This window comes from Salmo trutta, chromosome 12, assembly GCF_901001165.1.
Source record: "Salmo trutta chromosome 12, fSalTru1.1, whole genome shotgun sequence".
NCBI classification, from domain to species: Eukaryota; Metazoa; Chordata; class Actinopteri; order Salmoniformes; family Salmonidae; genus Salmo; species Salmo trutta.
Genome location: NC_042968.1, coordinates 3042314 through 3062188, shown reverse-complemented (window position 1 = coordinate 3062188; position 19875 = coordinate 3042314). Strand labels below are relative to the sequence as shown.

At 41.3% G+C, this 19875-nt stretch overlaps 1 protein-coding gene across 3 annotated transcripts in view; it reads left to right on the top strand.

Annotated features, from left to right (window-relative positions):
• Nucleotides 1-19875, top strand: part of daam2 (dishevelled associated activator of morphogenesis 2) — a 240386-nt gene that overhangs the window by 54543 nt on the left and 165968 nt on the right. Inside the window, exon 1 of one of the 3 annotated variants that reach the window (XM_029766846.1) lies at nucleotides 18849-19299. The exons of the other annotated variants lie outside the window; for them this stretch is intronic. The gene's annotated coding sequence lies outside the window, so the exon portion shown is untranslated. Of the gene's footprint in view, nucleotides 1-18848; nucleotides 19300-19875 lie in introns of those variants that run through there. 3 annotated transcript variants of the gene reach the window in all.

The following is a 19875-nucleotide window of genomic DNA, read 5'->3' as shown; positions in this document are numbered from 1 at the left end:
GCCACAGATGTCTCAAGTTTTGAGGAAGCGTGAAATTGGCATACTGACTGCAGGAATGACCACCAGTGCTGTTGCCAGAGAATTTAATGTTAATTTCTCTATTATAATCCGCCTTATGAGAATTTGGCAGTACGTTCAACCGGCCTCACAACTGCAGACCACATGTAACCACGCCAACCCAGGACCTCCACATCCGGCTTCTTCACCTGAGGGATCGTCATAGGGGGGTTGCGGAGGAGTATTTCTGTCTGTAATTAAGCCCTTTTGTGGGGAAAAAGATTCTGATTGGATGGGCCTTGATCCCCAGTGGGTGGCCTATGACCTCCCAGGCCCACTCATGGCTGCACCTCTGCCCAGTCATGTGAAATGCGTAGATTAGGGCCTTTTATATGAATTTTAACTCAGCAAAATCTTTGAAATTGTTGCATGTTGCGTTTATTTTGGTTCAGTCTGTTGGCGGTAGTTAAATGAATAAGCTGCCCTTGGGGGGTAGGGCATACAGATCAGTAACCAAGAGGTGAGAGTGATGGAGTGTGTGTGTTTGAAAGTGTAATTTTGGAGTCATGGGTTGATCTTCAGACGTGTGGTGAATGGCGTGTCCTGAAGTGGTAGGGGGCGAGCTGTACCCAGCTGGTTCCAATCAACAGGACCACTCACACCCCTCAGGAGAGTAATCCGCACACAGACTTCCCTCATCATCATCACCACAACAGCCCAGTCTACACACACACACACACACACACACCTATCAATCTGGTCTCGGTGTGTTCACTTAATTTACAAAGCCCTCTTATAGCTTCTGGAAGATGAGACTGGGAGTTCATTAGCTAGCTATCAGCAGGGGTGTATTCATTCCACCGATTCTGTTGCAAAACGTTTCTCAAACGGAACAAAACAGGGATGAACCTACCTGAATCTGTCCAATATACACTCGTGCAACTGTTTGGGGGAATGAATACACCCCAGAATAGAAGGAACAGGGTAACACTGACCTAATACTAAAACCATGAATTTCAAAGACTTGGGCTAATGGTAACACGACCCAATGGACAACAACACATAACACTGTCTCAGATTGTATTCCACGTGACTCGGCTGGAGGGCCCCGGGGTCACCCTGTCTTGGAGGAATGTAAATTTGGGAGCCCTCCTCTCTCTCTGGAGAACAGGATGTCCATGTTTGTGTCCCAAATGGCACCCTATTCCAAATATAGTGCACTACTTTTGACCAAGCCCTATGGGAATAGAGTGCCATTTGGGATGCAGAACGTGTGTCCGAGAGGAGCGGCCATAGTTATAAATCAGAACTGAAAGCCTCTCCTCCCTAAGAGGGTTGCTGGACTGAAGGACGGAGGGATGAAAGGACAGACTAACTATCTCTCAGGGTTCGGGGACACACAAGGCATTGAAAAATACACCAAACGTCTTAGTTAGTTAGTTAGTTAGTTGCGCGACTAAGATCTCTTTGGCAAAATCGTGAAAATGAATGACCGATTTCTTGAGTTATCTTAGATTAATTCTGACTATTTTGAGAAAGTGTATAATGGATACGGTGTCTCAAAATGGACAAACAGTACTGTTGCTGCTATTTTCAAATTTTTTCAAGTGAAGGTCTTTTAAGGGAGTATGAGAGCACACTCGTTCGGCTAGCTGAGTTCAGCTGTGCACCAGCCGAACTGAAGCATGCTGACACCTTAAGCCTGTCTCTACAATACAAAGTGTCACACTTTTGTCAGAGAGCCCTTTGAAGAAAGGCTGCTGTGGATTTGCGGAGTATGTTTTATTTTGCGGGTGTGGTATGCAGTGTTTGAGCATGTGTGTTTGGACATGTGTGTCAGAATCATTTTTGTAGTGGTTAATCTATCAAGGAATTCATAGTACGAAACAACATATCCATTGCTGATATTTAATTTCACAACCTTCGACAACACTCAGCTACTTTTTTTACTTTTCATCTGTTTTAGTTGTGTTCATTTTGGTTCAATAAAATAAAGGAACGAAATAAAGGGCTCAGTAGGAAGGACAGTGGATTGCTTCAGGATGAAGTGTCCCTGAGGTACAGATCTAAAATTGGCTTCCCCTCCCCCAATCTCTAACATTAAAGCTGGAATCCTTAATACATTTATTTTATGAAACGGTCACCCAGCCTGTGTTTCAGTAAAAAGCTGAGGGATGGGCCTGGAGAAATGTAATCACTATCAAATTCAAAGCAAGAGCTATGTATGCAAGGACTGACCATCCATGATATCAAAATGATAGTTTTAACCATGTTTTAAGGCTATACAGTGTTTGTTTACATTTACTTTATTTACAAACATTGCAGTATATCAAGCTTCTATAATTATTTTTGAAGGTACAACAGTTAAACTAATTTCATGAAGCATTTATAAGTTTTATTGTTCAAGAATCAATGGGTATACAGTATATCAAACATGTATTAGTCCAAAAAATGAATGTTGCAACTAAGGATTCTATCTTTAACTACTAGTGGGGAAAATGCAACATTTTACCCAAGATCAGCATCTAGGGGCAACTTCACCCATCCAAACAGATTGTTCCAGCCAGCCATCTTTATAGATAAACAGGAAGTGCTGTGTTTTTTGTGGTTGTCGTCTCTCTGGGGACTACATTAGACAGAGTTACAGTGCAGTGCAGCACCCTGACAGCTAAAGAAAGGTTAGTGACCATGAGGGAAGTTTGCTGTGGATTCGTGGTTCATTACATTTCTAATAACTGGTCCAATGATTTTTTTTTTTTTTTTTTTTTTTTGCTTAGTCAGTGATAGTGAGTGTTCATTTCGAGAGCTGCCTTTTGCAGTTGAAGTCGTTTTGGAACATGCCTTCACTTTCCAATCGCAAACTTTGCAGACATGCTCCACTGTGTACAAACAAGCACTTTACTTTACAAGGGGTGAGAAAGCACTTATTTAGTGTTTTTATAGAGTTTAAGAAAAAAGCATTTCCATGTGCAAAAATGTCCTTATTTTTTCTTTATTTACTTTCAGTAAAGAAGGAACTCACTCCTAAAAATCTCCACTAAAAGTTTTGATACTATTTGAGCTGGGTTCGTTTAGTGGCAGTAAAAAGAAACGGTGATAAATTGTAATGTCTGCCATGCACAGCTGAAAAGGCACTCTATGGAATGGCCCCATGGTACCAATATAATACCAACTTGAATATATAAACCATGCGTTTGAACTGGCACATCTGGGAAAAGAGACCCTCCTTTCCTCTCTCTGTCCTCCCATTAGACTCTCTTACACACCTGGATGTACACTATTAGTGCTTACTAAGCAATGATCCGAGGGTCAGCCATTTTTAAATACAAGTATCATTACTGTATTTTCTATTTTGGATTCACTCTTCATCTAGACACATTACAGCTCTCTTTTTGTGCACTAAAACAAAAGCTGAATGTTGAAAACATTCACAATGTGGCCTGATAAGGCAGAATCAGACTGCTTACTGTGTGAACCTCAAAAAAGCCAGTTCGTACGTTCTGTTTGAGCACCCATCTTCAAACATTCCACTCATAACAAGTAGAACTGCATAAAGATGTATAAAAGTTGTATGTTCATAATATTCTGTTTGGTCGTTCATAACTGTTGACCTTCATGACCAAATAGTAATGTCATGGGTTAAGATGATGAAGCTGTCACCGTGAGTAAGTCATTTGCTATGCCAGGCTGTTCTCCAAACATGACAGAATGTAGCTGGCACATGTCCATACATACGGTGAGAAGCTTTGAGGGTGTAGGCGGTTGGTTGACTTCTAACCCGGCCCAGTCTGCTTCGTGGACAAAAGAGGTATTCAGAGGCCCAGTGGCTACTAAGTGACCCATACAAACAGCAATGGTTGGGCCTGGAGGGTGCAAGTCATGCTAAATTACTAGGTTGCTTACTTGGCACTTTGAGTAGACAGTTGAGTTGAGGCTGTGGTTGGTCAGAGAGGAGTGAGAGTGGGAGAAAGGGGCAGAATGTATTATTCAGCAACATATGAACAGTAGTAAGTAGCTGGTGTGTGAGGTCCAGTACACAAGTGGCAAATCACCACCACTGACCATAAATGTTCTGTACTTAAAAAACACATTAAGAAAAGTTGTGTTTTTGCATATTGGAACTACATTTGTCATTGTAGTTAATTGGCGGCCTACAGTTTGTTCATGCACACAAAATGTGTCTGCTGGTTACTCCTGTCAAGAGTTAAAGTTTTTAGCCAAGTAACCCTGTCAAGTTTCTGCTACAGCATGAGCATGTCGAACGAGCAGCAACGTTTTCTCCTTTGCCAGTTAATTTATGTGCGGGCACCAGAGAGAATGCTTCAAGTGCGATCCCAGGAATTCCTTGTGAGCCAAACAGAAATGGAGTGACTTTCTGGCTAAGAGAAACCCTCAATAATGCATTAAGGAACAACACGTCATAAAACATGACTTTCGCCGTGATTCAGCTCCGGCAACGGCACAAGGACTCTTGCCAATTCTGTCAGGTTCCATTCGGTTAGGCCCCAAAAAATGTGACCTCAGAGGCTGCGTTATGCTGTTTTCAAGGGATTCTTATAAACTCTGCTTCTTCTCACTTTACTGAGTTTGACTACTCCTCTGTACTAGAAGAAGCAGAAATGGAGAAAAAGAGGCTCAAGCTGCTATAGAGGCATTACAGAGACCACCCTGGATGGCCAGTTCATCATATCCAATGTTCCATCCACCTTTTGTCTAACTCCATACAAGTGCCAAGTTCCCTTTTTCTTACAATCATCCGACAAAATTGTGCCTTTGTTAGGAGAGCTATAACATTGCCTCTGTTGTAGCAGCAGTGCTTCTCTTTCTGAAGGACAGATCAAATGCTTTTTTCACGGCGCTAGCTCAGCGAAATCAAGCTGAATCCTCAGACTGCACCCCGTAAGCCTCCCTGTAAGCTAGTCCTGAATGATTGGCAAGTGATTGACAGGTACTGTGGGGCCTTGTGTCATTCCATTCCGCACAGTAGACCTCTGGGGGTAGAAGAAACTCGGTAGAATGCTCCAATAAACCATTGAGCTTGTTTGCCCATCGCGCTCCTTTACCTCCCATTTCAACAAGCGAGGGTAAATATAGAACCTTGTTGGTGGGAGACACCGATCAGTAACACGTAATTACCCAGGGTGCAGTGCAAGTTCACCCAAGTGATTTAGAGCAGTGGTTCCCAACCTTTTTTGGTTACTACACCACCAACTGAATTTTGCTCTGTCCAGAGTATGCATTATACCAGCAGGCATATGGTCTCATGAGTCTTCTCAAGTACCCCCTGTGGATAGGCCAAGTACCCCCAGCGGTCCTAGTATCCCTGGTTGAAAACCACTGATTTAGAGGATCTGTGAAAAGGACTCTGTGGAGGCCACTCTATGGTCCATCCTATGGCATACAGAACGACAGTATGGTGTCGCAGACAAGGGTTTCTACCCTCTCATTTTCTTTTACTGGAAAGCGCACACTGCAATAACGATGAGTCATAACAAACACACCAGATCCAGAGAGAAGGATAACGGAGAGAATTTGGGATAATTTGTCCTCTGATGTTCCTCAGTTGTTTTGTCAAAATGTATATCTTGAGTGCATTTGGCGCATCTCCATTTGCAACAAATAACCTTTGATTTAATTTTCATCCTGTCAATCAGTGTGCCTGGGGTGGTCACGGTGTACAAGGCCACATTGAATTGTGAGATGAACTATTGGCCTATTCCCATGTCTGGCTCCTGTGTTTTAGTCATGGAGGGTTAACCTCCCATAGAGAGGGTAAAAAATGGAGGGAGGGTGAAAAACGGTAGCGGGAGATGAAGGGAGCGAAGTAGACAGGCCGGGCTGGGAACTGGGCTAATGGATGTGTCCCTAGAGCTTGTTCAGGAATGTGTCCGAGTCTGTGTCACCTGTCTTCTGTCCCCCCTAAGAAAGATGACATTCAACATTATGGCTGTCTTTTGTCAGCCTCTGCAGAAAATTTATCAATGGTTAGTAGGCGGGGTATCAGGAGAGGGGAATGGAGGTTTGGGTGTTGTGACTGTGTATGTCTTTGTGTATCTCGTCTTCATGGACAGAGAGATGCTTTTCATTTAGTTTTGGTATACCTATACAAAGACTTGACTCATGAGTATCAATGAATTGCTCTTTCCTTAATACTGTATACTTTTTTTTATACTGTACTTGAAATTGCTGTAACTGTCATCTGTTGCTGATTAATCATAATTTTTTTTGTCAAGACTAATATAGAGTGTATTCGAAAGTATTCAGACCCCTTGACTTTTTCAACATTTGTTACGTTACAGCCTTATTATTAAATGGATACAATTTTAGTTTTTTTCTCATCAATCTACACACAATACCCCATAAAGATGACGCAAAACTGTTTTTTTGCAAATGTATTAAATATAAAAAACTGATATCACATTTACATAAGTATTCAGACACTTTACTCAGCACTTTTGTTGAAGCACCTTTTGCAGCGATTACAGCCTCAGTTATTCTTGGGTATGACGCTACAAGCTTGGCACATCTGTATTTGGGGAGTTTCTCCCATTCTCTGCAGATCCTCTCAAGCTATGTCAGGGTGGAGTTGGAGCGTCGCTGCACAGCTATTTTCAGGTCTCTCCAGAGATGTTTGATTGGGTTCAAGTCCGTGCTTTGGCTGGGCTACTCAAGAACTTTCAGGGACTTGTCCCGAAGCCACTCCTGCGTTGTCTTGGCTGTGTGCTTAGGGTCGTTGTCCTGTTGGAAGGTGATCCTTCGCACCAGTCTGAGGTCCTGAGTGCTCTGGAGCAGGTTATCATCAAGGATCTCTCTGTACTTTGCTCCATTCATCTTTGCCTCGATCCTGACTAGTCTCCCGGTCCCTGCCACTGAAAAACATCCCCCCAGCATGATGCTACCACCACCATGCTTCACCGTAGGGATGGTGCAAGGTTTCCTCAAGCCAAAGAGCTCAATCTTGGTTTCATCAGTCCAGAGAATCTTGTTTCTCATGGTCTGCGAGTCCTTGCGGTGCCTTTTGGCAAACTCCAAGCGGGCTGTCATGTGCCTTTTTATTAAGGAATTTCAAACTTTTTCCATTTAAGAATGATGGAGGCCGCTGTGTCCTTGGGGACCTTCAATGCTGCAAAAATGTTTTTGTACACTTCTCCAGATCTGTGCCTCAACACAATCCTGTCTCTGAGCTCTATGGACAATTCCTTCGACCTCATGGCTTGGTTTTTGCTCTGACATGCACTGTCAATTGTGGGACCTTATATAGACTGGTGTAACTTTCAAAATCATGTCCAATCAATTGAATTTACCACAGGTGGATTCCAATCTAGTTGTAGAAACTTCTCAAAGATGATCAATGGAAACAGGATGCACCTGAGCTCACTATTGAGTCTCATAGCATAGGGTTTCATTGTGTAAATAAAGTATTTGTTTTAAAATCAAATTGAAACCTGTTTTCGCTTTGTCATTATGGGGTATTGTGTGTAGATTGATGAGAAATTATGTATTTAATCCAATTTAGAATAAGGGTGTAAAGTAACAAAATGTGGATAAAGTCAAGGGGTCTGAATACTTTCCGAATGCACTGTATAAAGGGTTCCTACTATTATCCTATTTGGTTACAAGGACTGCAATTGTCATCCATTAGAATGTTAATTAACAAATTAGCCCCCCTATTTACCCAAATGACAACACACGTCACTAAATTCAGTACTTCCTAGGTCCATGAATAATTTATTTCAGTTATATTAAAAACAGGAAAATCTGGAGATTCCCCATGCTGACCCATAAGTTTAATAAATTGTTACAATAAAATAATAACAAAGCTTATAAGGAATAGAATGGCAAAAGTCTTACCGGACTTGATACATATCAATTAGATGGGGTTTATTAAAAATAGACCCAAACAAATACAAGAACATGATTCAGTTTAATACAATACACAAAAAAAAATAGATATAGATTTATCATTAGGGGCTCCCGAGTGGTGCAGCGGTCTAAGGCATCTCGGTGCTAGAGGCGTCACTACAGACCCTGGTTCGATGCCAGGCTGTATTACAACCGGCCGTGATTGGGAGTCCCATAGGGCGGCGCACAATTGGCCCAGCATGGTTAGGGTTTGGCCGGGTTAGGCCGTCATTCTAAATAAGATTTTGTTCTTAACTGACTTGCCTAGTTAAATAAAATAAATAAAATGGCTGTTGACGCTGAAAAGGCTTACAAACATCTTGAATGGCCTTTTCTATTAAACATTTTGGAAGCTTTTAACTTTTCAGCTGAAATAGTAAACATTTTATAAAAGTATTGTATAAATGTCCTAAATACATTATCTGATGAAATTGCTTTAGAAAGGGGCTCATGATCTACACCAATCCTTTAAGTGGACAACAAAAAATATGAAACGCTTAGTAAGTGACAACAAATATAAAAATATAACTTTATTCCATTACTCAACAATATGAAAGCAGATCTAATTAAATTGGTTAGTCTTCCCATAAATCTGACTGGCAGAATAAACCTCTTTTAAAATGGCATGGATCCAAAAGTTTTTGTATTGTCAGTAATACCAATTACTCAACTGAAGACTTTGAAAAAGTATGCTCGGTCATAACAGACTTTATATGGTCTAATCAAATTCATAGAATAAAAAGGAAAGTTTTTATCTTCCTAAGTCTGAGGAAGGTTTTAACGTAATTGTATCAACTCGCTACCCAAGGCTTTTACTGGCAACATATAGTTAATGCACTAAAGAGGAACAATATGTACATATCGAAAATGTGCATGGTCATCCCCAGAATCTTTTTACGTGTATTTCCAAAGGATAAAGCTAAGAACATTAACTTAACAGTTAAGAACACTAGAACAATATGGAAGAAAATAAAACATATATTCTACAAGAACCAATATCAATCCCTAAAAAAACAACATCATGGAACACTACTCGTACTCTTAGGTGACCTAAACTGGGATATGCTTAACACCCCTGCCGTCTTACAATCAAAGCTAGATGCCTTCAATCTCACACAAATTATCAAGGAACCTACCGGGTACAACCCTAAATCCGTAACCATGGGCACCCTCATAGATATCATCCTGACCAACTTGCCCTCTAAATGTTTTTACATTTTTTGTATTTTTTATTTCACCTTTATTTAACCAGGTATTGAGTTGAGAACAAGTTCTCATTTACAACTGTGACCTGGCCAAGATAATGCAAAGCAGTGCTACAGAAACAACAACAGAGTTACACATGGAATAAACAAACATGCAGTCAATAATACAATAGAAAAGGTCTATATACAGTGTATGCAAATGAGGTAGGATGAGGGAGGTAAGGCAATAAATAGGCCATAGTGGCAAAATAATTACAATATAGCAATTAAACACTGGAGTGATGGATGTACAGAAGATGAGCGTGCAAGTAGAGATACTGGGGTGCAAAGGAGCAAAATAAATAAAATGAATAACAGTATGGGGGATGAGGTAGTTGGATGGGCTATTTATAGATGGACTATGTACAGGTGCAGTGATCTGTGAGCTACTCTGACAGCTGGTGCTTAAAGTTAGTGAGGGACATATGAGTCTGCCTTTCTAAAATCTTCAAAAGCCAAGTTAACGAACAGATCACCAACCATTTCGAATCCTACTGTACCTTCTCCACTATGCAATCTGGTTTCCGAGCTGGTCAATGGTGCACCTCAGCCACGCTCAAGGTCCTAAACGATATCATAACCGCCATCGATAAGAGACATTACTGTGCAGCCGTCTTCATTGACCTGGCCAAGGCTTTCGACTCTGTCAATCACCGCGTTCTTATCGGCAGATTCAATAGCCTTGGTTTCTCAAATTACAGCCACGTCTGGTTCACCAACTACTTCTCAGATTTCAGTGTGTCAAATCGGAGGGCCTGTTGTCCGAACCTCTGGCAGTCTCTATGGGGGTGCCACAGGGTTCAATTCTCAGGCCGACTCTTTTCTCTGTATATATCAATGATGTCACTCTTGCTGCTGGTGATTCTCTGATCCACCTCTACGCAGACGACACCATTTTGTATACATCTGGCCCTTCTTTGGACACTGTGTTAACAAACTTCCAAACAAGCTTCAATGCCATACTGCACTCCTTCCGTTGCTTCCAACTGCTTTTAAATGCTAGTAAAATTAAATGCATGCTCTTCAACCGATTGCTACCCGCCCGCCCAACTAGCATCACTACTCTGGACGGTTCTGACTTAGAATATGTGGACAACTACAAATACCTAGGTGTCTGGTTAGACTGTAAACTCTCCTTCCAGACTCACATTAAGGATCTCCAATCCAAAATTAAAATCGGCTTCCTATTTCACAACAAAGCCTCCTTCGCTCATGCTGCCAAACATACCCTCGTAAAACGGACTATCCTACCGATCCTTGACTTCAGCGATGTCATTTACAAAATAGCCTCCAACACTCTACTCAGCAAACTGGATGTAGTCTATCACAGTGCCATCCATTTTGTCACCAAAGACCTATATACTACCCACCACTGCGACCTGTATGCTCTCGTTGGCTGGCCCTCACTACATATTCGTTGCGAAATCCACTGGCTCCAGGTCATCTATAAGTCTTTGCTAGGTAAAGCCCCGCATTATCTCAGCTCACTGGTCACCATAGCAACACCCACCCGTAGCACGTGCTCCAGCAGGTATATTTCACTGGTCATCCCCAAAGCCAACACTTCCTTTGGCTTCCGTTCCTTCCAGTTCTCTGCTGCCAATGACTGGAACGAATTGCAAAAATTACCGAAGCTGGAGACTTAGCTCCCTCTCTAACTTTAAGCATCAGCTGTCAGAGCCGCTTACCGATCACTTTACCTGTGCACAGCCCATCTGTAAATAGCACATCCTTGTTGCTCTTTTGCACCCCAGTTTCTCTACTTGCACATCATCTGTACATCTATTACTCCAATGTTAATGCTAAATTGTAATTATTTTCACCTCTGTGGCATATTTATTGCCTTACCTCCTTAATCTTACTACATTTGCACACACTGTACATAGATTTTTCTATTGTGTTGACTGTACGCTTGTTTATTCCATGTGTAACTCTGTTGTTTTTGTCGCACTGCTTTGCTTTATCTTGGCCAGGTCGCAGTTGTAAATGAGAACTTGTTCTCAACTGGCCTACCTGGTTAAATAAAGGTGAATTAAAAAAACAAAAAACTCCTTGGATAGCTTTTCAGAATTCACTGATAAATTGGTCCGCATGGAAACCGTAAATGGCTTGGTAACAGGAAATACATTTATTTCCATTACAGAATTAAAGAGTTACTTGTATTCTTGTTGATGTTTCCTGTTTTTAATTTTTTTTTTTATGAATAAGCTTTTCTTCATATCCACATTTGCACAAAAGACTTACTTGCCAGTTTACAATACAATATTTCAACCACTTGCAGATGTGCGTACGCATGGTCTAAAGTTTGTGGGGAGGTGACCACATTTTCACATCAAGTTTGATTTTTATAAATGCCAACTTTTGTGTGAATTGGCGCACGCACATTTTGGTTAATATTTTGTATGTACACACGGTTTTTAAATGAGGCCCATGTTGTTGTAATTTCCTTTCATCCTGCTTTCTGTCTCTCTTGTCTCTCTTGTCTCTCTTGTCTGTCTTGTCTGTCTTGTCTGTCTTGTCTGTCTTGTCTGTCTGTCTGTCTGTCTGTCTGTCTGTCTGTCTGTCTGTCTGTCTGTCTGTCTGTCTGTCTGTCTGTCTGTCTGTCTGTCTGTCTGTCTGTCTGTCTGTCTGTCTGTCTGTCTGTCTGTCTGTCTGTCTGTCTGTCTGTCTGTCTGTCTGTCTGTCTGTCTGTCTGTCTGTCTGTCTGTCTGTCTGTCTGTCTGTCTGTCTGTCTGTCACATTCATATCATTTCATTTCATATCATTTCATTTCATTTCATATCATTTCATTTCATATCATTTCATTTCATATCATTTCATTTCATATCATTTCATTTCATATCATTTCATTTCATATCATTTCATATCATTTCATATCATTTCATATCATTTCATTTCATATCATTTCATTTCATATCATTTCATTTCATATTTCATTTCATATTTCATTTCATTTCATATCATATCATTTCATTTCATTTCATATCATTTCATATCATTTCATATCATTTCATATCATATCATTTCATATCATTTCATATCATTTCTTTTCTTTTTTTTTCTTTTTCTTTTTCTTTTTCTTTTTCTTTTTCTTTTTCTTTTTCTTTTCATTCAAACACATACACTTACTCCTTCACACACACTCACATACCAGCCAGGTCACCCGTGATACAAGTCAGTATTCGACGTCCATCCATGTCTGAACATCAGAAGTTGACCTGGAAACCAGCCACTAGGGAGCAACAGTGAGCGCTGTTACAAGTAATCAAATCACATTTTATTGGTCACATACACATATTTAGCAGATTTTATTGCGGGTGAGGGGAAATGCTTGTGTTCCTAGCTCCAACAGTGCAGTAGTATCTAACAATTCACAAAAGTATATCTAAAAGTAAGAAAATGGAATTAAAATATATATTAATATATATATTTGGACGCACAATGTCAGTGGCATTGGCTAAAATACAGTAGAATACAGTATATTCATATGAAATGAGTGAAACAGTATGTAAACATTATTAAAGTGACTAGTGTTCCATTATTATTTAACACGTACCAACAAACGGGTGTGATCATTCTACAGTGGTCCCTGCAGCTTACGCTCAAACCGGTGTGATTAGAACGCTTATTTAGAACTTCAAATTGACGCAACAATCAGCATTTGAGCTTGTCATACTTTTTTCACAGAAACATTTTGCTCAAACACAGTCCTTACAAAGTTATGTCCAGAATGTGACCAGTTTATTTTTGGATGCAATGTTCAGACATTCACAGAAGTAGCTATAGCATAAGACAATCATCCAAACTGGAAAATGTAGGCTACATTTGTCCTAGCGCTAACTGAGGAAAGATTGACATAACACAAGCAGTCATATTTTTATAACTCTCCGCTGACAGAAAGTACAATATGAATTAGTTAATAGCAAAACTATTTATAATTAATCACCCCACGGGTGAGCTCACCAATGATTGAAATAATTGAGTAAAACAATGGGTAGTTTGTGCGCGCCGTCATGTTTGTTTTTTTGCTTCAACCAAAGATAAGAGGAGACAAGATGAGTTTGGTCTGTTTATAGTATGCATGTTGAAGGGTATGTGTTGTCTACGATCATTCACTTTCGGAAGTTTACCCGAAAGATGAGTGAACCATTCCTTCACCTCATTATAACATCTTTGGTCTGACAGATGTTTACGTGACACCCAGAATTCATTGTATAATGTCAACAAACATGATGCCACACATAGCTGGCAAATAGCTTAGCACTAGCTCATTATAATCAGTACAACCTTCAAAATAGTATTTTACACACATCATAGGTGTCCACTACAATCTATGCAATATTCGGAATGCATTATTTGTCACCAGTACTTGAAAACATGTGAATAAAAATAAATACATTATGCTCCATACTTACATAGATACATACATACTGTAGATTCATACGGCCTACAGTAGAAACGACAACACAATATACAGAAAATAAGGAACTTACTTTGATAGGAACACACATGTCCAAAGTTATTATTTGTAAGAAAAACAACAAGGAAGGTAATGCGAGCGCCAGCCAGAAAATGTCAAATTCGTGCAAGACTGCGCAAATGTCTGCATAATTGAGCTGCGCAAACATTGGTCAAGTGCGTAGGCTCTCCTCGAAGAGAGAAGTTTGTCCGGCTCAGTAAACCCTCAAACATAAATTGTCTGCAACGCTGAAATGGGCTACTTCTATGTGAATTAATGAGGAGGCGGAACACACCACAGTTCAAACTGTTAGAAAATAATTTCAAATTGAAAAGTTGAAACATAGCTTATAGATAATTAGTAGGTATCGCGTGTTAACTGTCCTGTGCATTCTGACATCACGTTCATAAAACAACTCACGCTGGGGCGACCATTAGAGATATTTGGAACTCTAAGTATGAAAAGGTTAAAGTGACCAGTGATTCCATGTCTATGTACACAGGGCAGCAGCTTTCAAGGTGCAGGGTTGAGTAACCGGGTGGTAGCCGGGTAGTGATGGCTATTTAACAATCTGATGGCCTTGAGATAGAAGCTGTTTTTCAGTCTCTCGGTCCCATCTTTGATGCACATGTACTGACCTCGCCTTCTGGATGACAGAGGTGTGAACAGGCCGTGGCTTGGGTAGTTGATGTCCTTGATTAACCTCTTACATCTAGACGTTCCGCTAGCGGAACACCTGCTCCAATAGCCAATGATGGGCGTGGCGCGAATTACAAATTCCTCAAAAATACAAAAACTTCCATTTTTCAAACATATGACTATTTTACACCATTTTAAAGACAAGACTCTCGTTAATCTAACCACACTGTCCGATTTCAAAAAGGCTTTACAACGAAAGCAAAACATTAGATTATGTCAGCAGAGTACCCAGCCAGAAATAATCAGACACCCATTTTTCAAGCTAGCATATAATGTCACATAAATCCAAACCACAGCTAAATGCAGCACTAACCTTTGATCTTCATCAGATGACACCCCTAGGACATTGTTATACAATACATGCATGTTTTGTTCAATCACGTTCATATTTATATCAAAAACCAGCTTTTTACATTAGCATGTGACGTTCAGAACTAGCATACCCCCCGCAAACTTCCGGTGAATTTACTAAATTACTCACGATAAACAATCACAAAAAACATAACAATTATTTTAAGAATTATAGATACAGAACTCCTCTATGCACTCGCTATGTCCGATTTTAAAATAGCTTTTCGGTGAAAGCACATTTTGCAATATTCTCAGTAGATGGCCCAGCCATCACGGCTAGCTATTTAGACACCCAGCAAGTTTAGCACTCACCAAAGTCAGATTTACTATAAGAAAAATGTTATTACCTTTGCTGTTCTTCGTCAGAATGCACTCCCAGGACTTCTACTTCAATAGCAAATGTTGGTTTGGTCCCAAATAATCCATAGTTATATCCAAACAGCGGCGTTTTGTTCGTGCGTTCAAGACACTATCCGAATGGTAAAGGGTGACGAGCACGACGCATTTCGTGACAAAAAAATTCTAAATATGCCATTACCGTACTTCGAAGCATGTCAACCACTCTTTAAAATCAATTTTTATGCCATTTTTCTCGTAAAAAAGCGGTAATATTCCGACCGGGAGTGGTGGTTTTCGTTCAAATAGAGAGAGAAAGTAAACATGGAGTCGACTCGTGCACGAGCCTTTGTCTCATAGTACTCTGACCGGCCACTATCCAAACGCGCTAATGTTTTTCAGCCAGGGCCTGCAAAGCCACGATTCAGCTTTTTGCCGCCTTCTGAGAGCCCATGGGAGCCGTAGGAAGTGTCACGTAACAGCAGAGATCCCCTGTATTGGATAGAGATAATCAAGAAGGCCAAGAAATGGTCAGACAGGGTACTTCCTGTTTGGAATCTTCTCAGGTTTTGGCCTGCCAAATGAGTTCTGTTATACTCACAGACACCATTCAAACAGTTTTAGAAACTTTGGAGTGTTTTCTATCCAAAGCTAATAATTATATGCCTATTCTAGTTGTTTCTGGGCAGGAGTAATAATCAGATTAAATCGGGTACGTTTTTTTATCCGGCCGTGAAAATACTGCCCCCTAGTCAAAACAGGTTAAATATTTCTTTTACATTTTATTTAACTAGGTTTAATTAGGTTTTGGTTTTGCTAGGGCATTGTGGACGGGGATGGCGGATGGGCGTAAGCATCTGCCTCTGATTCCAAAGGTTGTTGAATCCAGCGATAGAAAGTTGTTTTTTTAGATTTTTGTTTTAAGCCTATCCCAAACCTTAAAAATTACCTTAACCATTTGGAATGAATGCCTAACCTTAAGAATTTGGACTTATTGCCTGAACTTAACCCTGAAAATGTGGAGTTAATGCCTAAACCTAACCTTAAACACTTTGAAATATGAAAAACATGGATAAACATCTAATTCTGATGTGAGACTATGAGAGCTGGTTGCACACACACACACTCCAGCCAGGTCGTTGAAGATTCACGTCGAAATTGGACCTCTATCCACGTCCTGAGGATGTCGGGAAATGCCTTCAAACTCTGCCAGTAGGTGGAAACATTGAGCGCCATTACCATCAACTAGACATGACTCTGGATCAGAAGGTTGTGTTCGATCCCAGTCACGGAAACTTTTTTGAGGTTGTAAGCCTGTCCCAAAATCACTCCGCCATTTGCTGGTTGATAACATTCTAATAGTTTGCCTAATTTCAGTTTATGAAATACATTATTTTTGCTTATGGAAAATTTTTCTTCAGCTGTTTGAAGCTGGTGTACAAACTTAAGAACGGGGAGCGTAGAAATAGTGCACATATAACAGCTCTACCGCTTCTTAGACTTGCTTTTAATGAGAATGACAGATCTATATCTAACGTTTCTATGTGAATTTGGTTGGGTCGCCCAAAAAGTTACACATTGCAGCTTCAACCCTTACCTTAACCATAATGAGTATCTACAACCACTCACACACACTCATTCACATACACACACACACACTCAAACATACTTAAACTCAAATTCATACACACACACACACACACACACACACACACATAGACGCACACACATACGCTCGCTCTCTCTCTCTCTCTCACACACACACACACACACACACACACACACACACACACACACACACACACACACACACACACACACTCCCATACTCTCTCACACATACACACTCAAATACATACACACACACCCACTGGTTTACACACACACACTCACTCACACACACTATCACACAAATACACACATGCACACTGTCTCATACACACACACTATCACAAAAATACACTGTCTTACACTCACACACTCACACACACACACACACACACACACACACACACACACACACACACACACACACAAACTCTCTCTCACACACTCAACTACACACACTCACTCAACTACACACACTCACTCAACTACACACACTCACTCAACTACACACACTCAAACATACACTCACACACATCACACTCACATTCATACACACTCACATTTCCTCTCACACAAACTCTCTCTCATACACACTCACATTCCCACTCACACAAACTCTCTCTCATATTCTCTCACACATACACATTCAAATACATACATACACACACTCACTCTTGCACTCTCGCACACACTCAAATACATACACATACTCACTCTCTCTCTCGCACTCTCTCACACACACACACACACTCACTCCCATGCTCACACACACACACACACACACACACACACACACACACACACACACACACACACACACACACACACACTCAAATACATACACACACACACTCACTCCCATACTCTCTCACACACATATACACACACACTAAAATACATACATACACTCACTAACATGCACACACGCCCACTGGTTTACACTCACTCACTCACTCAAATACATACACACACACACACTCACACTCACATTCATACACACATGAACACACACATAGACATACACACACAAACTCTCTCTCGCACAGACGCACACACATACTCACTCTCATACACACATTTCCACTCACACAAACTCACTCTCATATTCTCTCACACATACACACTCAAATACATACACTCACTAAGATGCACACACGCCCACTGGTTTACACTCACTCACTCACTCAAATACATACACACACACACACACACACTCACATTCATACACACATGAACACACACATAGACATACACACACAAACTCTCTCTCACACTCACACACATCACACTCACATTCATACACACTCACACAGACACTCACACATATACTCAATCTCACGCACACTCACATTCCCACTCACACAAACTCTCTCTCATACACACTCACATTCCCACTCACACAAACTCTCTCTCATATTCTCTCACACATACACATTCAAATACATACATACTCACTCTCGCACTCTCGCACACACTCAAATACATACACACATACTCTCTCTCTCACTCTCTCACACACACACTCACTCCCATTCTCTCTCTCTCACACACACACACACACACACACACACACACACACACACACACACACACACACACACACACACACACACACACACACACACTCAAATACATACACACACACACTCACTCCCATACTCTCTCACACACATATACACACACACTCAAATACATACATACACTCACTAACATGCACACACGCCCACTGGTTTACACTCACTCACTCACTCACTCAAATACATACACACACACACACTCACACTCACATTCATACACACATGAACACACACATAGACATACACACACAAACTCTCTCTCGCACAGACGCACACACATACTCACTCTCATTCACACAAACTCACTCTCATATTCTCTCACACACACATACACACTCAAATACATACACACTCTCACTAACATGCGCACACACACCCACTGGTTTACACTCACTGGACACACACACTCACACAAATACTCTCACTCACTCACTCACTCACTCAATCTCTCGCACACACACACTCAATCTCTCGCACACATACACACACGCCCACTGGTTTTCACTCACACAAATACACGCTCTCTCACACACACACACTCACTCTCATATTCTCTCACACACATACATACATACACACACTCACTCACATGCCCACTGGTTTACACTCACTCACACAAATACACGCTCTCTCACACACACACACCACACACACACACACTCAAATACATACACACTGTCACACTCAGTCTCACACTCGCACATGCCCACTGGTTTACATACATGCATACATACAACCACTCACACACACATACAGACTCACTCTCTCCCACTGGTTTACAGACTTACGCACGCATGCTGTCCAGGCAGGCCAGGCTGCTGTCATATGCAGGGCTTGGAATCCAGAAGGGGAGGAGTGAGGGAATAAGCACGGAGAGATGGAGGGGGGCAGGCAATGTCAACAGCTCGACTCCCAGCGCAGTCAGCTGAAATCCAGACCTCGATGCAGTAGCTCGGAGAGGAAGCAGCAATGCAGGCTGAGAGACAAAACAGGACCTACTGCAGAAAGAGAAGAATATAATGCAATGATAGGATGTACAAAACCTTTCCTGGGAAATTTGTAGTGTCTTTTGGGTTGTGTTGATCGACCGTGAAAAGGACAATCCACAGGCAGCAGTTTGAAGTAGGTAGGTAACGAGACACATGATCTTCTCATTGCTCCCCGAACTCTTTCTCGCTTGTCTATGTAGCTGCACCCCGGTGCTATCGGAAGGAGTTTGCAAGCGGAATGGTTTTACATGACATGTTGAGCGTGGCTAGGCCAGCTTGTCAGCGCAGCACAACCGCTGTTGGTCTAGTAGGGAACCATAGTCTTCTTCACCCGATCAATTACACTTTCGGGAGTGGTGTTGGTGGCTTGCTGAGTAGTGAGGGGAGAGGAGAGACCGGACGGCAACAAACACTCAGTTGGCTGTCTTGTTGTGATTGGAGACAGAATACAAATATTGTGTTTTTACCAAGACCTTTACGGAATCTTTTGCTACTGGGGTTTTATAGGTCATAAATGGTAGCGGGGACTTGTGTGTGAAACTGGAGCAGTCTTGAAGTTAGTGCTCCACATCGACTGGCGATGACAGCACTCTTACATTCACCCCCTGAGTGAGGTGGGTTATACAGTACGTGTTATGCCCCGTGTACACTAGCATGCGATGTCGCATGGTGAATCACCGCTTCCCATTCATTTTCAATGGGCAGAAAGCAGT